This window comes from Pieris napi, chromosome 18 (assembly GCF_905475465.1).
Source record: "Pieris napi chromosome 18, ilPieNapi1.2, whole genome shotgun sequence".
NCBI classification, from domain to species: Eukaryota; Metazoa; Arthropoda; class Insecta; order Lepidoptera; family Pieridae; genus Pieris; species Pieris napi.
Window position 1 is genome coordinate 8,419,930 of NC_062251.1, and position 24,931 is coordinate 8,444,860.

The window sequence follows — 24,931 nt, forward strand, 5'->3', positions numbered from 1 at the left end:
GATGACTTCACAGGAGTATTTGTTACAAAGGAGCTTTTCTGCCCTGCGATCCTGTAACTCACACAGTCTGAAAAGGTGGGAGCTTGTAGTTTATTGTTTATCAGAATGCCAAATCATGAAATGACTGCTTCACGACTGATTTGAGAGCGACCGCCGATGCGAAAATCGCTGTGTGAGTTCGAAAAGTGAGTTACAGAATCGCAGGGCTGGTGGCTTGTTGGAGTTAAATTGGACTGGATTTAGTTGAACCTTTAAAAAAAGTGCGAGACCTTTCGAGTTTTGTGTTCAGAAACCGGTTTATTACGCCACTGATTGACTTTAATGTTCGCATTTACTTATGATTTTTTTTTTTTTTAAACAATTCACATCAATTGTCCGAGTCCCATGCTAAGCTGGTGAAGCTTGTGTTATGGGTACTAGGCAACGGATATACATACATATTATAGATATATAGACATATAAATACATATTTAAACACCCAAGACCTAAGCACAACACCAAATGCTCATCACATCGATGTTCGTCTCAGCCGGGGATCGAACCCGGGACCCATGGATTCGCAGTCAGGGGTACTAACCACTAGACCAATGAGTCGTCTGATTGATATGCAGAAGAAATAACGCTGGTAATCTGGGGGCATGGCAGTGCGCCCACCAAGTCAAGCGAAAAAGCAGCACGGCCATTCATTTCTCGAAGCCGTTCAGGCTACCTTCAACCCCCTATAACATCGTTATGGATAAAAGTAGGAGCCTGAAAGTTTCAGCCTTTTATTTACCAAGCAGGCATTGTAGGAACACGGTATATTTAATTTAATATGAACCAGTTTAAGGATTATAAATAGTAAAACTTCTTAATTTTATCCCTCACTGACTGATCGATCATCAAAACAAACATAGAAGATTCAAGTGTAGTCAATCAAGGAGAAAAATTTATGCATTGAATGATTCCGTGTACCGTGTAGTTTGAGTGATCGGGATATTGGGCGTTGACATATCGAATGACGTTCAGTTTCGCGGTTATTTATGTATCACCTCGGCGTTCCACAGCTGAGCGTTTCCTATGGCAGTTTTTGAGGAAGCAGCACCTACATTTCTCCACAGATTTCTCTATCATATTTTTAAATATTGTCACCAAAATGTAGGATACGAAAAGCCTCAAACTATATATTCAGTGCAAAATAAAGTAATTAATTAAATCTAAAAGGGGTGTGGCTTGACCAGTCGGCAGATGTCATGTGGAACATGGTTTAATGGTTGCAGTTCCTTACAAACGTTGTGTAAAAAAAAAACATGGCGATTAAAAAGAGTGGCGGAGAGTTTATTGCCAGTTCTTCTCTTCCGTTCTACGCCCTTGATTTGAGAACTGGCACTAAATGTAAAATTAGAAGCATTTATATGTATTTCTTTACAGACAAATCATAAGTGTACAAAGTGTTACCAATATGATTAAATGATATTTGAATTGGGCATAAATATAGCATTTGTTACTTAAATATAATGTAGTTTTAAAGGCGGAAGAGAATAAGTTTATGTCTTATGACTTAATTCTATGACAATGTATACAGAAACGCTTAATTAAATAGTTAACGTTTTTATCAAAACTGTTTTTCTTTAAATAATCGTTATTATTATGACCAAAAACAGTTTTTTCGTAAAGTTATTTGGACTTAGATTACGAGCCGAGGCTGTACATTTTGCTCACTCAGGCTTTCTTAGTTTTATGAGCATGACGATTTCCTAAATCATCGGAGTTACGCCCCGAGAGTATAGCCAGACGTAGGCACTCTGTTCGACTGTTACATTGCATTCATTCTTTTCATAGCAATTACCTAAATCATGGGTGCTACGCCCCGAGAGACATAGATTCTACGACTGTAATTCGTTACATAGCAATTAACATTTCATTATTTTGCTTATATTCTATTATTGTACGCGAGTGGTTAATATAGAGTAAAAATAAAATCCTCTATTATTTAAAGCACCCCGATGACCCAGGAACCGTACAGCCCTGCGATTCAGAAACTCACACAGCGGTTTTCGCATCGGCGGTCGCTCTCAAATCAGTCGTGTAGCAGTCATTTTATGATTTGGCATTCTGAAAAGGTGGGAGCTTGTAGTTTATTGTTTATTAGTGAGTTACAGAATCGCAGGACAGCCTTGCGATTCTGAAACTCACTTTTCGAACTCACACAGCGGTTTTCGCATCGGCGGTCGCTCTCAAATCAGTCGTGTAGCAGTCATTTTATGATTTGGCATTCTGAACAGGTGGGAGCTTGTAGTTTATTGTTTATTAGTGAGTTACAGAATCGCAGGACAGCCTTGCGATTCTGTAACTCACTCTTCGAACTCTCACAGCGGTTTTCGCATCGGCGGTCGCTCTCAAATCAGTCGTGTAGCAGTCATTTTATGATTTGGCATTCTGAAAAGGTGGGAGCTTGTAGTTTATTGTTTATTAGTGAGTTACAGAATCGCAAGGCTGCCCAGCGATTCTGTAACTCACTCTTCGAACTCTCACAGCGGTTTTCGCAGCGGCGGTTGCGCTCAAATCAGTCGTGAAGCAGTCATTTTATGATTTGGCATTCTGAAAAGGTGGGAGCTTGTAGTTTATTGTTTATTAGTGAGTTACAGAATCGCAGGGCAGCCTTGCGATTCTGTAACTCACTCTTCGAACTCTCACAGCGGTTTTCGCATCGGCGGTCGCTCTCAAATCAGTCGTGAAGCAGTCATTTTATGATTTGGCATTCTAAAAAGGTGGGAGCTTGTAGTTTATTGTTTATTAGTGAGTTACAGAATCGCAAGGCTGCCCAGCGATTCTGTAACTCACTCTTCGAACTCTCACAGCGGTTTTCGCATCGGCGGTCGCTCTCAAATCAGTCGTGAAGCAGTCATTTTATGATTTGGCATTCTAAAAAGGTGGGAGCTTGTAGTTTATTGTTTATTAGTGAGTTACAGAATCGCAAGGCTGCCCAGCGATTCTGTAACTCACTCTTCGAACTCTCACAGCGGTTTTCGCATCGGCGGTCGCTCTCAAATCAGTCGTGTAGCAGTCATTTTATGATTTGGCATTCTGAACAGGTGGGAGCTTGTAGTTTATTGTTTATTAGTGAGTTACAGAATCGCAGGACAGCCTTGCGATTCTGTAACTCACTCTTCGAACTCTCACAGCGGTTTTCGCATCGGCGGTCGCTCTCAAATCAGTCGTGAAGCAGTCATTTTATGATTTGGCATTCTAAAAAGGTGGGAGCTTGTAGTTTATTGTTTATTAGTGAGTTACAGAATCGCAAGGCTGCCCAGCGATTCTGTAACTCACTCTTCGAACTCTCACAGCGGTTTTCGCAGCGGCGGTTGCGCTCAAATCAGTCGTGAAGCAGTCATTTTATGATTTGGCATTCTGATAAGGAGGGAGCTTGTAGTTTATTGTTAGGCAAGGCAGTTACTTTTAATCTATATAGTATTAAAGAGACCGAATAATAATAATGTATGTACAAATAGGCGTTATAGTTCTGGGCCTCAAATTTCAGCATCTATTTAGTGATCTTCTATATTTGTCTTACTTGATTTTAAAGTTGGTTGCGATTGTTGTTCTCTGTATATTTGTAATAATAAATAAAATAAATTTAGGTCTTTAGGTCTTAGCCTCAGATTTCTGAATATGTTTCATGATCATTTTAAATTTAATAGGCAAGTAGGTGATCGACCTTCAGTACCTGACACACGCCGTCGACTTTTTGGGTCTAAGACATGTCGGTTTCCTCACGATGTTTTCCTTCACCGTTCGAGCAAATGTTAAATGCGCACATAGAAAGAAAGTCCATTGGTGCACAGCCGGGGATAGAACCTAACACCTCAGGTATGCGAGTCGCACGCTGAAGCCACTAGGCCAACACTGCTCTTTATATTATTTATTAGTATATTTGTAATAGTTGATTTTAAAGTTGATTGCGATTGTTCTTCTCTGTATATTTGTAATACTTGATTTTAAAGTTGATTACGAACGAACAAAAAGGCATTTTATTTTATTTTTTTATTATCTTTTTGTGTAATCTTGAACTTATTCAACTAATCCATTAATTATAATCTAATCATTGGTTGCGTAAAGCAAATAAAATATTCACGTCGCGTTCGTAGTTACTTTTCCTATGGTATTTGCCGTGAATTAAGGGATTTTAGCATGATTCCTATTTCTTCTATTCGTTCCTCGTACGGTCGTTTCTGTTTTATCTGAAACCATTAAGGCTGATTCACGCTACACCGTGTCTCGACCGGGCCGTGCCCCGGCCGGGACACGTCCACCGTGCGCCGGCCGGGACAGTGGTTCATGTTACACCGGGCTGTTTGGGTGTACGCACGTACGTGTTTGGACGACTATATCTGTTTTTGTCAAAAAAAAAAAAAAAAAAATTTAACCTCACTAAGATTTGTCGTTGACTGCTCTGCGGGTGCCCGGGCGCCTACGTTCATGTTACGACGTGCCGGGGCCGGACCGTGCCCGAGCCGGGAAACAATACCCACCGACATTACAACGCCGTGCCCCGGCCGTGCCCCGGCCGTGCCCCGGCCGAGCCACGGTCAGGCATGAATTACTTCATACAAAAGTATATCATTATTGTTAGACCGTGCCCCGGCCGGGGCACGGCCCGGTCGAGACACGGTGTAGCGTGAATCAGCCTTTAACATCGCAGTATTAGTATTATGCCTGTGATACACAACCCTGAGATCAGGAGTTCGACCCAGGCGACATAGAAACATAACTCATAGATAGATAGGTAGGTTGCTCCGTAGTAGAAGCACTCCAAGTCAAATTAGTTCGGAAATAAAATAAAAAATAAAAATAAAATATGTTTATTATGGAACATAAGATACATGTATCACTTATTCCACGTCATTAAATTTGAATTTGTAGGCATCCCTACTCATCGGCAAAGAAGACAGAGGGTGTAGGCCGAGAGAGAAAGCCGGCGTAAAAAACTCTCGGTACTCTTTTAAAATCGCAAATCATCAAACAACACTTATTTTAAAACAAATATAGCAAATTAATTAGAGGTAGCCTGTCTAGCACTAGTCCCAGGCCCTTTTATCAACTAGATAATCGTTGACTTTATAGTAAGCCTTACTTCTATAGATATAATACTTCTATAGATGGTTGACATAGTGCTGGTAAGCGGCAGAAAATACCTTAAACTGATCATTGTGGAACGACAGATATCCAGGCAATACGGGTACAATTACGTATACTGTCACGACATCCGAAGAAATGCTTGCTCGATTGATACAATACTTTATCACTTAACATCTACCTATAAATTAGTAACAATTGAGAAAGACTTTGAAGAAGGTTTTTCGCGAGCCCCCTTGCTGTGAGTGTATCACGTCTTACTTTCAGATGAGGCTACTGTCCATTTGCCCCCTGTATTATATAAAAACTTGTGTTTTTACGAAGTTTGAAGTGAAACTTCTTAAGGCGCATAATGGTAAAATTTTTACGGACGAAACGCATTAATAATAATATTAGCGTCACGAAGATGTGCAGCGTTTTTGTCGAAGAAAAGGGAGAGAGCGATTGAGACCGATTGAGAGAGAGTGAGAAGGGTGACCTTATAAAAATTATATTTTTAAAATTTCGTAAAGAGAATTTATGAAATATTAGTATTTTATGCAAAATATTGTAATGACAATTTTTTTTATTATTTTCTTATTTTTCCATCCTTCTAAGTCTCGGAAATCTAAAGTTTTAGATTTGTATAAATATGAACAAGACTTAAAAATTTGTTTGCCAAAGAAGTTTCACTTCTGACATGTGTACTTTGGACGCACGCACTTTTTTTAAATAATGATTACCACTGGTTTTATCTTCTCTTCGGTCGAGAAAACCTTGAATAATTTCTCCATAGCAAAGTATATAATTTCCACGAAACTTATGAAACTTGCTCCAAGGAAGAGTCCCGCTGCGCCTCCAAATGAAACTGTAAGTTAACAAAAAAATTAAATTCATCACAAATATTTTTGAAGGAAAACATCGTGAGGAAAATCATGCCTTAGATCTAATCACTCGTGAGGGACAGCCCTGCGATTCTGTAACTCACTTTTCGAACTCACACAGCGGTTTTGGCATCGGCGGTCGCTCTCAAATCAGTCGTGAAGCAGTCATTTTATGATTTGGCATTCTGAAAAGGTGGGAGCTTATAGTTTATTGTTTATTAGAATGCCAAATCATAAAATGACTGCTTCACGACTGATTTGATAGCGACCGCCGATGCCAAAACCGCTGTGTGAGTTCGAAAAGTGAGTTACAGAATCGCAGGGCAGAAGGTCGATCACCTATGTGCGCCAACCACAAGGCTCCACATAAAACAAGTAATTCTTACGTTTTTTCAACAAAATCCCTACTACAAGTACAATTATCAATAAAGGAATTCAAATCGTACGTTAAAGTTAAGCTACTTGCTAAGGCCTATTATATTATGAATATTTAAACGATCCTAGTGCTTGGATATGATTTGCTCCTGTATAAAGAGGTAACGCGACTGAATCTCTCGGCTGCATTTCCAGACTCTGGGGCGATCGTCAACATCCACGACCGTTTTAATTTTTTAGGTCTAGTGGTTAGTACCACTGACTGCGAATCCATGGGTCCTGGGTTCGATCCCCGGCTGAGACGAACATCGATGTGATGAGCATTTGTGTTGTGCTTAGGTCTTGGGTGTTTAAATATGTATTTATATGTCTATTTATCTATAATATGTATGTTTGTCCGTTGCCTAGTACCCATAACACAAGCTTCACCAGCTTAGCATGGGACTAGGTCAATTGGTGTGAATTGTAAAAAAAAAATCTAAAGTGGGAACTCACTGTGATCCATGTGGTAAATTATTTCAGCATAATTAGTATTATTGTTATTTTCTTATGTAGCCAAGTCCACATTTCAAGGAATGGAATGTCAATGGACTTTCAATGAGCACATGTAATACTCGGTCGTTTGATGAAGGAAAACATAGTGAGGTAACCGGCATTAGACCCAAAAAGTCAACTGCACGTGTACACAGGCTAATTACCTACTTGCTTATTAGAAAAGATCTCGAAACAGCCTTGCGATTCTGTAACGAACTTAATTCTGTAAGCAGTCATTTTATGATTTGGCATTCTGATAAGGTGGGAGCTTGTAGTTTATGGTTTGTCACAATGCCAAATCATAAAATGACTATTTCACGACTGATTTGAGAGCGACCGCCGATGCGAAAACCGCTGTGTGAGGTCGAAAAGTGAGTTACAGAATCGCAAGGCAGATACAAAAATCTAAATATAGTTTGCAAATAATCAAGACATACCAACTAAATCTTCGAAGTGAAAGACGATTTCGCGTGTGTAGCGCGTCCTTGGGGCCTCCACTGATAGTCTTAAGGAACCTCTTTCATGAAATGGTCCTTTGCCCCTAAAATGCCCAAAAAAAATTTTTTTTTTCATATATATAATTATTGTAAATTGCATGTTTTTTTTTTAATCTAGTTTTTGGAACGAAGTTCCTTATCGCGCGTTGTGAAAGGGGGCTAGACGGAAAAAATTCTTACGAAAAGTTGTCACGACACTTTTTTTGTCTATTGTAATACACCGGTTCTCGTCCGATCACCGAAGTTAAGCAACGTCGGGCGAGGTCAGTACTTGGATGGGTGACCGCCTGAGAACACCTCGTGATGTTGGCTTTTTTTTTTTTTTTTCGTCGTAAGATTGGTGTCGAGAAAATCTATCATACTGTTATGATACCAATTAACATATAAATTAATCGAAAGGAATTTCGTTCCATCCGGGTGTCCCTTGACACCTCTAAAGTTTTTTTTTTTACTTTTAAAGTTTAAGTTATTTTCTCTTCTTCATTGTAATGTTTCCCTTTAAATGTTGTGCACACTTGTTATTGATGCACATGCATGTATCTTGTTTTCTATGTTATGTGTTCTCTGTAAGTGTTTGTATGTGTTTCGTTAGTGTGCCTTTTAAAATAAAATAAAATTGTTTGTATATATAATAGAGGGGGGCAAACGTGCCTGCTGGACGCACAAAAAGGGCAGTCATCGCAGCCCATAGACACCCGTGTAGTTAAAGTTATACTTCTTTTGGCTTGTTAGCAAAAAATGAGGGTAAATTTTTACGATTTTATACCATCACAAAAAACCGATACCCGCACACCGTCACCAAAAAACCGACACCCTGAAGTTAGAATAGTCAACATTTGAAAAATAAAAAATGTCCATTTCTTTAATTATGTATAAATATTTTGATATTTAAATAAACTTTATTTAACTAGATGCGTTATAAAAAACTTTCAATGTATTAAATACCTTTTTTTCTATTGTAGTGTCGTTTTTTCTACAAACGTAGAATATAATTAAATATAAACGTTGAACTGATTTTTTATCTTGTTACGCCAAAGAAGTATATCTTCTAACGCGTGTACATAGGCACACACATGTTTTTTTTTATTTTTCTAACCAGAATATAACAATCTAAATCATGGTTCATTTGAAAACCGCTGTGGTTTGGACTAATGTAACAATAACAATGTTAGGAGCGCCCCAAAAGCCGTGTAGCCGTGGTACTCATAAATAATTTCTTGGTGCGTACAATAAATAATTTTACTATCTAGTAACATCTAATAACAACCCAACTAAAATGAATTTATTTCTTGCTCTGTTTGCTAGGAATCTTTAAAGATATTAGATTAATAGTACAACATCTATCATATCAGTTATTCCTAAGTTTGTGTCACATTTAATTAAGAGAACTTTATTTTCTAGATACCAGTATAAATTGTTTTATTAAGACATTTCAATAAATTATTAACTTAGCCTGCATGACTACAAATTATTCCCCTTATTATTAACTTTTATTTACTGGCAATACTAATATCAATGACAGCGACGCTCTTACCAACAAAATTATGTGCACTGTATTTACTGTTACGACTTTTAAGTATGGAGCTTTTTCTCTTGTAAGAATATACCTGTGTATCATTGAATTCCCTCACGATGTTTGCCTCCACTGTACGAACAAATAATGTGCACTTAGAAAAATCTATCAGCCACGATATCCCTAGAAATTTATTAAGCTATTGCATAGATTTTATCGCGGCTTTCTTTGGGAATCAAGAAATTCCGTAACGAAAAAACCTAACACACGATGGCGTAATATAGGTGCGTGGTAAATACGCGTTAGAGTGGGACAGAACGCATACTGCGTATTCACATCACTCTGATGAGAGCGGTGACGTAGCGTAAGCGCGGCCGGTACGCTTTAGAGTGAGACAGACTATATAAGCGTGTAAGTCTGAGTCTGGTACAGTAGTAGAGATTGAATTAATATAAAAGAAAAAATACTGCATAAATAAATAATTATAATTGCATAAGTCGATAAAAAATGCTATGCTATTTCATACGTGTGGCACTCGGGGGGTAAAGCTATTGCTTTACCCCCCGAGTGCCACACGTTTTTTATTTATTTACAACATCGTACATAAAGCTATAACCGCAGTATATGTGTAACATATCTATCTTTTTTAAAATATATGAATTTTTTTGGTATAATAATAAAAATAAAACAATAAAAATGCTAGTACTGTTTTGCTTATTGCAATTTTTTTTTGGAAATGTACGGGGCACATGGCAATCGGAACAGGAAAGTACTAAACTGATGCACAAGGTACATTAACCGAAAAAGAGGAAGACAAATTAGAAAGTGGATAGACCAGATTAAGGATAACTGATACATGGCAGTATGGCAGAGAGTGGCACTGTGCAGAAATGGAATGGCGTGATTTGGACTTAGTCAAAAAAGGGCCACAGATACTTAAAAAGAATGAGGTAGGAATATAAATATATTTGTGTAGAATAGAAGTATATTATTATATAATACTAGCTGATCCGGCAAACGTCGTTTTGCCATGTTTATCATTTATAATAAAAAATAGGGGTTGATCGTAGAGGGGTGAAAATTAGGGGTTGTATGTATTTTTCAATGCTGTATCATAAAAAAATAGAAATTAAAAATTTTGTCTAAAAAATAAAAAATAAAATTTAGGGGTGGACTACCCCTAACATTTAGGAGGATGAAAAATAGATGTTGGCCGATTCTCATAGATACCGGATAAGCACAAAAAATTTCATCAAAATCGGTCAAGCCGTTTCGGAGGAGTATGGCAACGAAAACTGTGACACGAGAATTTTATATATTAGATTGTAAAAGTATTTTTTTAGAAGGAGATTTGTTTTGAGCCTTAGTAACCCGCAAAATATCGATGTCATACCATATCTGATCCTCCACGAATTTCTCTTTGAACTCGGCGTGAAGGCAGGAGGCCTGGCAGTTGCATTTGATGCCCCCGAAGTTAGCCAATACCTTGCTGTACTTCGACAAACACCACATTCCCGCGGGGTTGCAGAATGGACCCGCTGGCGACGAAAATATTGAATTTAAACTTATTCTATATATGCCTAAATTTTTCTTATAGCTCTCGCACGATCCAGTTTTTTTAAAATATCTTTTAGTTTGTGGAATTCGCCTAACGTCCTCTCCATCATTTTGTAGCGTCTACAATCTGCGCTTACAATTCACTGCAAGAACCCCGACGAACGAAGTTATTCCGGTTTAGATATGTTCTTATTTATTTCCTATCTACCTAAGTCTATAAACATTGTATATTATATATTTTTAATGGTTTTATCATTAAGATTTTATTTGAGACTTAGGGTCTGTTTCACAATGTACGGATAAGTTTAGTAACAAAATAGCTATTTATTACTTATTGGTAGGATAAACACTATTGTTGCGTTTCACGACTGTCAGATAGCGCTATTCGTCACATAAAGTCCATCATAAGTTATGAGTCCAATGAAGTGTCAAATAGCGCAATTTATCTTCAAATAATTTATGTGTTGCATAGCTATTTGATACTTTATCCATACATTGTGAAACAGACCCTTAGAATTGCAACTGTTTCAACAACGGAAAAGCTGCAATAAGTCTATGTAAATGTCATCAAAATATAAAAAATAATGTAGAATTATAAAGGTTTTGTTTAAATTTGTTATTGGTAAATAAAAGAACCTTAGATAAAAAGCTAATGAAAAAATATATGAGAAACAATTGCTAATATGTGGATGAAACATAAATAAAATAAAGTAAAAGACGAACAGCCGCATTGCCTATGAATTCACTGTAGGCGTTTATTTTTACCTTCGTAAAAATAGTAAAATGGCCGACAACCACACAGTTTCAATGCGAGGCGGCTGCGACACGATAGACGACACATTTGTGTACTATACACCTGGAAAACAACAACAAAAAACATATTTATAAAAATAATAACATAAATTAAAATAAATCAGTGGCGCTACAAGCTGCAACCTTTTTTTAAGTCTGGGCCTCAGACTTTTGTGTTTGTTTCATAATCATTTGACAATCTAATAGGCAAGTAGGTGATCAGCCTTGCGATTCTGTAACTCACTTTTCGACTGATTTGAGCGCGACCGCCGCTGCGAAAACGGCTGTGAGAGTTCGAAAAGTGAGTTACAGAATCGCAAGGCTGTCCTCTAATCAAGGGCGTAGAACAACAGAGAAGAACTGGCAATAAACTCTCGGCTACTCTTTTGAATCGCCAAGAATTTTGTTTTACACAACGTTTGTAAGGAGCTGCAACCATTACACCATGTTCCACATGACATCTTAAGTAATAAATAATAATAAAATATATTAAAAACAAATACTTGCGCATTGAGAGGATACTTTACAAACTAACCTGTTATCGACTACAATTCTTATTCAAATGCCCTGAATTTTAATGTAATAATCAATTAATTAATTTTAATTTTACTCCTTTTATACATATGATATATTATAGTTTATGTTAAGTTTAGTTATTTATTTCAATGTACATTATTTTATTATTATATCTACTATATAAAAATTAGTCGGGTTATCCTTCCTGACGCTATAACTCCAGAACGCACGAACCGATTTCCACGGTTTTGCATTCGTTGGAAAGGTCTCGGGCTCCGTGAGGTTTATAGCAAAGAAAAATTCAGGAAAAATTTCAACAGAAAAGCGGGATCACCAAACGAAATGTTACATAAAACGAAGCCATCTGGTGGCGAAACGGAGTTCGCCGAGTTTGCTAGTTTCCTTATATATTTATGTATTTTTTTTTTTTTTTTTTTTAAAGACAATTCACACCAATTGACCTCGTCCCATGCTAAGCTGGTGAAGCTTGTGTTATGGGTACTAGGCAACGGATATACATACATATTATAGATAGATATACATATAAATACATATTTAAACACCCAAGACCTAAGAACAACACCAAATGCTCATCACATCGATGTTCGCCTCAGCCGGGGATCGAACCCGGGACCCATGGATTCGCAGTCAGGGGTACTAACCACTAGACCAATGAGTCGTCTAGACATATTAAAAAAATAATTAAATAAAAATACGAGCGATGACAAAAGCTATAAATGCTGTCAAATATGCCAAAAATTAAATTGCATGTTTCAAAGCTTCAAGGTGGAAGATGGAAAAAATTAGTCACGTCATGAAAAGGCAAACGGCGCAAAGGGCGACCCCACAAATGTGATGGAAGGACCTCTCCAATTGCTGGTCCATACTTGCTCCAGATGGTTGGTGTAATAAAAAATTGCATCCCTTGGAGGCCTGTCTAGGAGGTTCTTACTAAAATTATAACTTATAGTTGTGTGTATCTTATGTTAATACTCATACACACACTAACTAAAAGTTTTATTTTTTCTGTATAAACTAAAGTTTGTTATGTGATCTCGTTTCGGCGGCTGCTAATCTTCTCTCCAGAGCGGGAGCAAGAATGGTCTCATGAATAAGAGAAACAAAGTATTTAGGGAATTGGTGCGGTATCGACAGAAAATGAACAAAGAGGACTAAAAGTATCTGAATGGCGTGAACAAAGTTTATTATTGTTTAATAATTATATATAAATATATAAAATTCTCGTGTCACAGTGTTCGTTCCCATTCTCCTCCAAAACAGCTCGACCGATTTTTATGAAATTTTTAATGCATATTCAGTAAGTCTAAAAATCAGCTACTATCTATCTTTCAAACCCCTAAGTTATAAGGGGTGTCCACGCCGATTTTTTTATTTTATCTTTTTTTTTGTTTTTATTTTTTTATGGTACAGCATACAAAAATACATACAACCCCTATTTTTCACCTCTACGATCAAACCCTATTTTTTATTATTGTAGATAGTTATTTTTATTAAACTAAAAAAATGTTTCCTTGAAATACTATACATGGCAAAACAAACGTTTGCCGGGTCAGCTAGTCTATACTAATATTATAAAGAGGAAAGGTTTGATTTTTTGTTTGTTTGAAATGAAACTACTGGACAAAAATTCTTTTACCATTGGCAAGCTACACTATTCCCGAGTGACATAGGCTATGTTTCATTTTCAGAAAAATTTGGGATGCTTACTAAAACTTGAATAATCTAACCCTAGGTGTAAAAAAATAAACAAAAAACTTCCTTCAATCGTGTGCGCTGCGAAAACTATTAATGATAGAACAAAATGATGTACTACAATTTTTCAGGACACATCACTATCTATAAAAAATGTTGCGACAGCATGTCTCTATCTTTTATAGTTACGTCACAATAAGCGTCCTTTTATATATATTTTTTTATTAAAATATCACCGCTAGAAAAGGCTCTTTATTCGTACCTAGGTATTGATCCTTATCAAAATAATTACCAACGTTTCACATAAGCTACAATTTAATGGCATAACCACCAAATAAGCATGGTGAATTGGTGTTCTCCTGCCTTTTCTCTTGAATAGTTTACTACTATGTAATATAACAAAAATCTAAGCCACAGCAACGCTTGGCCGAGTCTACTAGTATTATATAATATGCATATCAATATTGTCATACAAAGTATTGAATATTTAACGAATATACCTTTCTCCCTTCCTCGATCTCATCATTATAAAGACAGGCTCTACGTCTTGAAGACAGTTCCCTTACACCATGACCAGTGCGAGTTTCTGTCACACTCAGCTCTGTGAAACGGTTAAGAGATGGATATACTTTGCCAGTCCTCTCTGACGTCTTTGCCACGTCGTATGGTGAGTGAATGTAGTACTGAAAATATAATTCAAGATTTGGAGCACAGTTATACCATTCAATTCCTTTTTGAAGTGAAACTTCTTTATCGGGGTTGGAAAAAAATTTTGTGTAACATTTTTCGGTTACGCGTCACATGTTTCGGTTACGCGTCACATTTGACCGTTACGCGCGTCTTTTTCTCGTCCCTACCACGGTTGATTCGAAGAGATTCTAAACCATTAACAACAAAAATTAATAATAACTATAACAATGATACTAAAAATTCTATTACAATTTATGAAATTCTGTAATAATCTTAGTGGTAATAAGGTAAAATGAAATAATTGTATTATTTGTATTCAAGTCTGTGATATTAAAAGCCTTTTGTTAAACTTTATCTAATTTAACTTTATTTAACCAATTTCTGTAAAGTTAGTTGCATATAGATTATTTTTCGAAAAATAAGGTCATAAAGAGGTTTCACTTCTAATGTGTGTACACTAGTACACGCACATTATTTTTTTTTATGGCTCTGGCACGATTTGTGCATTAGCCAGCGTCAAGTATGGGATTTTTTATAATTCATGCTTGTCTTTAGAAATTCGACCGTGTCCTCCATGTACGGTTTTAAGCACTCGTTCGGTACCGCACAACCCTCCCAAAGGCCGAGAACAAATTTAAATTAAATTAAAACTTGCCCTTGAACCGGGAATCGAACCCGGTACCCCTCACCTAGCTGCCGCTTAATAAGACCGCTAGGCTATGAGGCCCCTATTCAATTCCTTACAAACATCTTCAACAAAAAACTAGCGGAGTTAGGATTGGTTTTTTGCCTGATTGATTGAGTTCTTTGTTGATATGTTGGAGTAATGGTATTACTGTCAGCTACTAATGATCATTTTTTTATAGAACGAGACCCCTTGTAGGAGGCTCATCAGCCCTGCGATTCTGTAACTCACTTTTAGAACTCACAGAGCGGTTTTCGCATCGGCGGTCGCTCTCAAATCAGTTGTGCAGCAGTTATTTTATGATTTGGCATTCTGAAAAGGTGGGAGCTTGTAGTTTATTGTTTATCAGAATGCCATATCATAAAATGACTGTTTCACGACCGATTTGAGAGCGACCGCCGATGCGAAAACCGCTCTGTGAGATCGAAAAGTGAGTTACAGAATCGCAGGGCTGATGTTAAGTGATACCGACGCCCATAGACACACGCTCTTTTCTTAAAGGACCTAATTGGAATTATTTTGGAAAACTTAAATATTGTAATAGTATTAACGATTTTGGGCTGATTGGTATTTTAAGTTATGTTAGGCCTATGACATATATTAATAAAATATACAGCTCCGGAAAATGGCTAAAGTGGAAATGTAAACTGAACAATTTTTTTATTAACACCTCTCAATAGTACATATCATAATAAATGATTAGGCTACGCCCTTATCGCTAACCAGCCACATCTTCCTTCTTCTTTATATTTTAGGATTTCATTAAGTTTAACATTAATACAATACAGAAATGTTTTATTGCTTGCGATTGCGAAAGAAAAATGGCAGTTTTACACATTAGGCCTCTTCTAGCGCCAATATTGCGATACTGCATTTTAAAGCACTATCTGATATATAACATTTTTTTATGAGGTAACACTTGTCTTCAATTAAGATCAAAGCCAGGTTATGCATCTCCAGCTTTTACCTCAAGATAGGAATTTCTCGAACTGACACGAATTCGATGTAAAATGATGCGTAGTTTTGTCAACAGATGGCACCACATGCTGTTTGCATTTGTAAAAGTAATTAATTAATAAATTGTTATTCGATAAGTTATCCGATATTTTATTACTTATTCTGCTATTCGGAGCGGAGATTCGTCAAAAAAGATATAACTAACATCAGTCCAGCCGATCTTGTGTTATAAGTGGTGTAACTAACACGACTTTGTTCTATAAGTATACTGCAGACCGGCCAAGAGTTGCTGTGGCTAAGGTTTTTGTTTTATTACAATATAGTAGCAAACTATTCAAGGGAAACGGTAGGAGAACACCAGTCATGGGGACCACCATGCTTTTTTGGTGGTTATGTCATTAAATTGTAGCTTATGTGAAACGTTGGTAATTTCAACACAGCGCCATCTGTTAGAATTGTGACTCTCAAATAATAAACAAATATTTTGCAATAAAATAATATTGTGGGTTTAAATTGAGATGCAAGCTATCCTATCTTTTAAGTTGGATCTAACTACACACGGTGTGCAAATTTGATTGATATCGGTTCGGTAGTTTAGGAGTCCATAGCGGACAAACAACGTGACACGTAATTTATATATATTAAGATTTAGATTTGTCATAAATCTAGAGGCACCAACAAAGAATTTTGTTTTTACTCTATTCTCTCTGATAATTAATAAGTTATTACTCACATATGATGTTTTCGTCACTTCAAATATAACATAGCAAACGGTATCTGAATAGTGGCAAGTGATTGGATTATTTGTTGCATTTGGTTGCGATTTGCTGAAAAACAATCACAGTTAAGATAAAAAATAAAGTCTCATTAAATTCTGTGTCTTTTTGTGGCGCTTTAGGCGCGTTTTGTGCCCTTTTAGGGCTAAAGTACAGTAGAGATTTAGGGTGTTACATAGTAATAATAGTCTAGTCGACAAGTTGAAAATGGAACAAAATAGAGATACTACTCCTAAAATTATGTGCGATAGCTCATTGGATCCGGAATGACGTCTAGAAAAATGTGCTAAAAGCGTGTATTAGCACATAAAAAATTGCAAAAGTTATAGACCATTAAAGATGAAAAAATAATGGCATTTAGTTTTTTGCCAATATTTAATAAACTATTAATATTTAAGAAATTTCAAATAAAGATTCTGAAAGAGGAGGAAATTTCCAACAAAAAACTCCTGACTCCCGGAACTCTATCTCCATTATTTATAATGTTAATTTAACGCTAAAAATAGGTCTGCGGGTGACATTTTTAGGATTCGCGCGTGGCGTCAAAAGCGACTACGGCACATTAATTAATTTATTTAAGGTATTGAATATTTTTTTTTAAATTTGAAAAAATTATGGTGTGTTCTGAACACTATAATTAATTTATTCCCGTTGAAAATTTTACTTAAAGTTAATTTTTCAACAAGTTAAATAATTGTTAACTAACGAAATTTTCTCGAACGACCGTCTTAATTGTAAGTGAAAAAAAATGTTTAATTAATGGTCGTAAAAATATTTCGCTTCGTAGAGCCTTTCTTACATACATACTTAACAAGATCGTGCCATAAAAGTTAAAAAATATTTATACTTTGTTTATAACAATTTTTTTACTTAAACAAAAACTTAAAAATCCATGTAATGATGTTAAAAAAAAATTTTTTTTTCTCAATCATCATATAATCGTTTTTTTATTAATACAAGATATTTATTGATTTGCAAAAAAAAATATTCCCGCCATTTGTTGATAATTTTTTTTTAAACAAATTGATTAAATCAATATTTAAAAAAAAATTTTAATACAACTTTATTAAATTAAAATTTTTATGATTTTTAAAAAAAAAAATTTCCTTAATAACAATTTTTAATTGTTTATAATCGTTTTTTTTAATTTTCTATTGTTTAAATAATTAGTTAAGAAATTTTTTTTTCCTAAAAATCATAATTGACAGTCTTCTATAAAGTAACAGAAAAAAAAAATTTTTTTATCAACAATTCTATTGTTTATTAACTTACCAATTTGTTATAAACAAATATTCAACTTTTGTTTATTTTTTTTCTAAAACTTCTAAAATTAACAAAAACAACCATATATAACAAAGTATAGAAAAAAATTTTTTGTAAATTTTTTGATTATTATGAATATTACTTTTATTTAAAATTAAAAAAAAATTTTTCTATACTTTGTTATATATGGTTGTTTTTGTTAGTTTTAGAATTTTTAGAAAAAAAATAAGCAAAAGTTGAATATTTGTTTATAACAAATTGGTAAGTTAATAAACAATAGAATTGTTGATTAAAAAAAAATTTTTTTCTGTTTCTTTATAGAAGACTGTCAATTATGATTTTTAGGAAAAAAAAATTTCTTAACTAATTATTTAAACAATAGAAAATTAAAAAAAACGATTATAAACAATTAAAGATTGTTATTAAGGAAAATTTTTTTTTTTTAAAAATCATAAAATTTTTAGTGTAATAAAGTTGTGTTAAATTTTTTTTAAAAAATATTGATTTAATCAATTTGTTTAAAAAAAAATTATCAACAAATGGCGGGAATTTTTTTTTTTTGCAAATTAATAAATATCTTGTATTAATAAAAAAACGATTATATGATGATTGAGAAAAAAAAATTTTTTTTAACATCATTACATGGATTTTTAAGTTTTGGTTTAAGTAAAAAATTGTTATAAACAAAGTATAAATATTTTTTTAACTTTTATGGCACGATCTTGTTAAGTATGTATGTAAGAAAGGCTCTACGAAGCGAAATATTTTTACGACCATTATTTAAACATTTTTTTTCACTTACAATTAAGACGGTCGTTCGAGAAAATTTCGTTAGTTAACAATTATTTAACTTGTTGAAAAATTAACTTTAAGTAAAATTTTCAACGGGAATAAATTAATTATAGTGTTCAGAACACACCATAATTTTTTCAAATTTAAAAAAAAATATTCAATACCTTAAATAAATTAATTAATGTGCCGTAGTCGCTTTTGACGCCACGCGCGAATCCTAAAAATGTCACCCGCAGACCTATTTTTAGCGTTAAATTAACATTATAAATAATGGAGATAGAGTTCCGGGAGTCAGGAGTTTTTTGTTGGAAATTTCCTCCTCTTTCAGAATCTTTATTTGAAATTTCTTAAATATTAATAGTTTATTAAATATTGGCAAAAAACTAAATGCCATTATTTTTTCATCTTTAATGGTCTATAACTTTTGCAATTTTTTATGTGCTAATACACGCTTTTAGCACATTTTTCTAGACGTCATTCCGGATCCAATGAGCTATCGCACATAATTTTAGGAGTAGTATCTCTATTTTGTTCCATTTTCAACTTGTCGACTAGACTATAATAGTAACAATTAAAAGTTGATAAATAGAAAATTAAATTTAAAAAGTTTGGTCCCTCTGGCAGTGTAGTCTTAAGGCATTTTCTCGCTGTATTGCGATACTTATTCGTTGAGCGAGGTAAGCATCAGCTCTGGGGTCACCGGTATTTTTAGGCGCCGACTTAAATCTTGAATTTGCGCCTGTGCACTTGAACCTCACGGTCCAAGAGTCTACTCCAAAGGGACCAAAATCAAAGTTAAGACCTATATTTGAGCGCCAGCTTTTGTGCTTGTCCGTGGGAGGTTAGACGACGATTAAACAAATTCAAAAAAGAAGGTTTGAATGGAAATTTTTGTTGGATAGTATGATTGGCTTTCAAGCAAAAGCTTTTTACTCTTTTCAGATAGTGTATGACCATACAACGTGTTAAACAATTTTTAGACTTATCGTTCGTAGAAACAACGAGTCGTACTTAACAGACTTATAAAAACCCAAAGAGTAGTGTTGGCCTAGTGGCTTCAGCGTGCGACTCTCATACTTGAGGTCGTAGGTTCGATCCCCGGCTGTGCACCAATGGACTTTCTATGTGCGCATTTAACATTTGCTCGAACGGTGAAGGAAAACATCGTAAGGAAACCGACATGTCTTAGACCCAAAAAGTCGACGGCGTGTGTCAGGCACTGAAGGTTGATCACCTACTTGCCCATTAGATTTAAAAATGATCATGGAACAGATTCAGAAATCTGAGGCCAAGATCTAAAGAGGTTGTAGCGCCACTGATTTTTATTTTTTATAAAAACCCAAAAAGGTATAATGCAAAACCTTTAATACTAACATAAGCGCTAAGTCCGCGGTTGCCACAGAGTTTGTGACATAGCAAGTTCCACTCTCTGTCATCACCGGTACCCATTGGAAGGTTACTGGCTGTGATGATGAGATCTTCATCAGCAATTCTGGCATCACCTAAAGAATACAAGTTTCAAGTGTTTTTATGTATTTAAATTGAGTAACAGTTTTTTTAATTTTATTGTTTGTAACAAAAATAAACAGTATTTATAATATTCTTAACCTGACTAATTATTAAAAATTGACAATATACCTACAAATGTAGGTACACTCGTAGTTTTTTTTTTAAATTGCTAGTAGGCCTACCTCCCCGGCGACTTACGCCCCGGGACCGAGGAAGCTAAGCTAAAATAAGCTAGACATGTAGTTTTGTTTATTGGGTCAATAAAAAATAAATAATAGTTTAAAAAAACTAAAAAAAAAATGGCTCTGTGCCATAGAGCAACCCACGCTTTTTCACAATAATTTATAATACCAGTATTTTTTGTTCATTACCATTTTCAGCCTAAATTAGGAATTATTTTTCACTTTTTAGTTTGATGTGCTTTAAAAGCGTGTTTTATAGTTTTTTTTAACTATTATTTATTTTTTATTTTGTAGTTAAATTTTTTTTCGGTTTATTGCATTGTCATCGATCTTTGACAGGTGCGCAAAATTTGAATAAAATCTGTCCGTTTAAAGTGGGTCAAAATCGAGTCTGAAGGAGTCGGTTACATACATACATACAGGTGAAGCTAATATAAAGCGTGTAAAAAAGAATATATACATTGGACGTAGGTTAGGTGGTTGAGGGTTAGTTTTGCTATTAGATACAATAACTTTTCCCTCAACCGCCTAAAAAAGGTACACTGGTAGGAAGGGAAAATGCTACCAGCATTATTCAATATTACCACTGTATAGCGATACTGTGTTACTTAATCTACAATCCTAGTGAATGGCTTAAAGTAATATTCAGTTATAATACCACAAGAGCTTCAAAATTATCGGGTATTTCCCGATAGGTTCGTTGCAAACAAATATGAAGAATAAGAAGAATTGCACCATGAGACGAAATGTACAGTTAACAAATAAGAATTTCATAATGAATAAAACAACTACTTAATACTTTTCTTGAAGCAACGACCAGAGAAAATTTTCACAAAAAATTATCAGTATAATAACATGTAGGTTGTACCACGTGACGTCGAATGGTGCAATTCTATTGGCCGATATTTGGGTCGGAAAAATAATCATTAACAGTAGTGTTCCATAATATTTTGACACTATTCATGTGTGAGATACCGCACTTGCACATGTGCATAACTTTCACCTGATATTAAATGATACCGCCGCCCATAGACACTCTCAATGCCCTCTGGAAACTCCCGTCTCCTCCAGAAACTTACCTCAACAGCCAATCCAAAAAGGTCTACATCAAGACTATCATCATCTTTGTACTTCTCATAGTCCTGGAGATGGAACAGGTCCGAATTGGCCACGGCTAACACGAAGTTCGCATAATACGGATATCTTTTGTCATCTGGACCCAGATTCCATCGTTTTTGAATTGCTTTTATCATTTTTAGTGGATCAGTTCGATTCTGAAAATGAACGTTATCAATTAACTTCCAAATTTGATGAATTTTGGAATCGTATACTGGAGTTCAGCCTTGCGATTCTGTAAGTCACTTTTCGAACTCTCACAGCAGTTTTCGCAGCGGCGGTCGCGCACAAATCAGTCGCGAAGCAGTCATTCTATGATTTGGCATTCTGATAAGGAGGGAGCTTGTAGTTTATTGTTTTAGTTAAGCGGGCCATAGACGGACAGCATGTTGCAGTCAAGACCGACTGCAATATGCGGTTTGCTCAGAAACTGCTCGAGCGGTCCGAGTATTGCGAATATGAATTTAGTATGGAAACTGCAGATTTCCGTGCGGCGACCGCATATTGCAGTCGGTCTTGACTGCAACATCTATGGCCCGCTTTAAAGTTACAGAATCGCAAGACAGTTAATAGGTTGCGAGTTTTTTATTATCTATATAATTATAAATTTATAGAATTTAAATTAATATTAACAATCCAGCGACGTTTTATAGACTATAAGGTGATGCGCAGAGGCGATGAGAACTTGGAGAAACTGATCGTGGTTGATAACACAGAAGGCAAAAGATCACGTTGCTGTTCACAAACCAGATGGAACGATCAAGTGAAAGACTCAACGTCAAAACTATAAACTGTTATCAGAGGAAGCTGGTCAGAAACTGGTGGAAACAGATTTTCAGTTCCACATGTTTCCTTGCGGACGAAAATAAAGCGAGGGGGCCGATGGCTAGCCATGCGTTATACTCGTGAACGGGTGCTACTTGTGGTGACTGGTCGTACTTGAATTCGTGTATGCGGTGATGTTAGTTATTTCGACTATGTATTTGCGTGTAAGTGCGTGCTCCTATTTCACCATGCCTCCTGCTGATAGAGGACAAATCTTTGTTTTTAATTTATTTTATTATTATTTATTACTTAAGATGTCATGTGGAACATGGTGTAATGGTGGTTGCAGCTCGTGTAAAAACTTCTTACTTAGTTTCTGACATATTATTTTCAGTGAAGGAACTTTTGATTGTTTAAAAAAATCGATAAAAAGGTGTGTTAATAAAGCTGTTATTGGCAAAAAAAATACTATTGAAGCCAAGGCTCGGCTTGATAAACAATATTCGGGCTCTGCACCAGAAAAATCAACCGTTGAGGATTAGTGGTTTGCTAAGTTTAAACTAAGCGAAATGGCGAGGCGAGGATTCACTCAACGGAAATTAAAGAAAGTTCCGTTAACCTATGTGTCGTTAAAGTAAAGTAATACATAGTACTAAAGTAATACATAGAATAATATGTGCCCTTGATTATAAAACTCCCTCATACAGATTGGTAATTAACGGTTAACCAATAATTGGTCATAAGTCAGTACGTAAGCTAAGATAATTAATATATAATCCTAGTAGTATCGGAGTATGACTCAATTACTCCAGGGCATAAAGTGATGGCTGGTAAGCTGTATTGCCATCCTCGGTAATCCTTTTCCAGTGTCACCACCGTGGGGTTGTCATTATATCGTTGCAATTGCCCGAGGGAGACGCTTAAAGCTGCCCACGCCGCGCCTATGGTAATAGCGGTCCAAATCAAACTGAAAATATAAATTTTTTTATTATGCTACTAATAATATAAACGCGTTTGAAAGTATGGATGTATGTTTGTTTCTCTTTCACGTAAAAACTACTGAATGGATTTTAATAAAACTATACAATAATATAGCTTATATATCAGAATAACACATAGATAACAAATTATAAAGATATTGTGTGATTGTCCAGTTACTGGATGTAAGTAGGATAAAATCTACCATCTGGCGTGTGCTGCCAAAACCGCTAGAGTTACACATGTAATAGCGGCCTTCACACGTGCAGTTCGGAATGGCATTTCTGGAACTGCGCACCAATCTGCAGATAAATCTGTGCAGACTAGACCGCGCGCTGATCTGTGCTTCTACTTTACGCTTAAATTGTAATAACAGTTTGAACTGCGGTTCAAACTGTCTATTTCGCTTTCCTGCAGATAAAACTGTACGTATAAATGCTTTTCGAGAGTTTAGATCGCAGTATGGAATGGCGCGTGGAATGTCGACCAATTTGAAAAGTTTTCTTTCAGTTTTAACCGGTACAGTAGAAATGGATACACGTCTAGTGATCGCGTTAGCTGGTTTCGTGGTTGGTTTTAATAATCTAAAAAGGAGACGTGTATGGGTTAAGAAATATAGACGAAAATTTGGACATTTACCCATGTTAAAAGAAATACGAGAAAACTATCCAGAAGATTTTAAAAATTACCTAAGGATGGACGGCGATAATTTTGATTGCTTATTGGAACTTATCCGTCACAGAATTACTAAGCAAGATACAGTTATGAGAAAATGCATAACACCAGAAGAACGTCTTTCCGCAACATTAAGATATCTGGCAACTGGACGTTCATTTGAAGATTTAAATTACGGTTTGTATAAGCCGACTTATTTTTAACTTGCCATAAACATGGATGTTCCCGATATTTATAAAACCTGTCACTGCTTCCACGCTCCAAACTGCCATTTTGAAATAATTGTCATCCACACGAGGTACCCGCATAAAACTGTACAAACGTTCGAACACACCAATGCGCCGCATCGAACTGTCAAACCACCACGCGCTTGTCGCGTCTACACGGACGGATTGGACGGCAGATCGGAATGGCGCGGGCTGTTTCCTACGGTTCGAACTGTACGTGTGAAGGCCGCTAATGTATGATGGAAATGTTTATCTTCAATAGTCCTACAAAAAAACCCGTCACAGTATATATCTATGTATTTTGTGTAAGTGACCATAAATACAATAAAAGTAGATAATTTATTTTAAATGTACATTTGTAAAATGTTATTTTAGTTTCGTCTTTCTATTTCGCATTGAACAGTGTGGTGTCGCGACGATTATTTTTGAGTGTATACAGGTTTTTGTACATAATAACAATAATGAATCCTGACCGTGTTTCTGCTTCGTTCCATCCGGGTGTCCCTTGACACCTCTCAGGCTTTTATATTTACAGACAAACTAGGATCATTATACATTTGTTTTGGTACAGTATTGGCCTAGTCTCATCCTTGTGGTCGTAGGTTTAACTGTCTATGTGTACACTTGTAAGGTGAATGAAAACATCGTGAGGAAACCGGCCTTAGACTCAAATATCAACGGCGTGTGTCAGGCACACAAGGCTGATCGCCTACTTAGCTTAAAGAAAAAAAACATATGATCACGATACATATCCCCGAGGGCCTCTCCTAAAAGATTGTATCCACTGACTTATATATTTATTTACTAAAAATTAAAAAAAAACCTTACCGTTCACACCAAT

At 35.6% G+C, this 24,931-nt stretch overlaps 1 long non-coding RNA gene and 1 pseudogene across 1 annotated transcript; one reads left to right on the forward strand and one right to left on the reverse strand.

Annotated features, from left to right (window-relative positions):
- Positions 1–4,044: 4,044 nt before the first annotated feature.
- LOC125058672 lies at positions 4,045–7,429 on the reverse strand. Its single transcript, XR_007118471.1, has 3 exons — positions 7,325–7,429; positions 5,838–5,962; positions 4,045–4,220 (listed from the first exon to the last, which is right to left on the reverse strand). It is a non-coding gene; the product is annotated as an uncharacterized LOC125058672 (long non-coding RNA).
- A 148-nt stretch (positions 7,430–7,577) lies between these two features.
- LOC125058993 lies at positions 7,578–7,696 on the forward strand (annotated as a pseudogene).
- Positions 7,697–24,931: the final 17,235 nt, after the last annotated feature.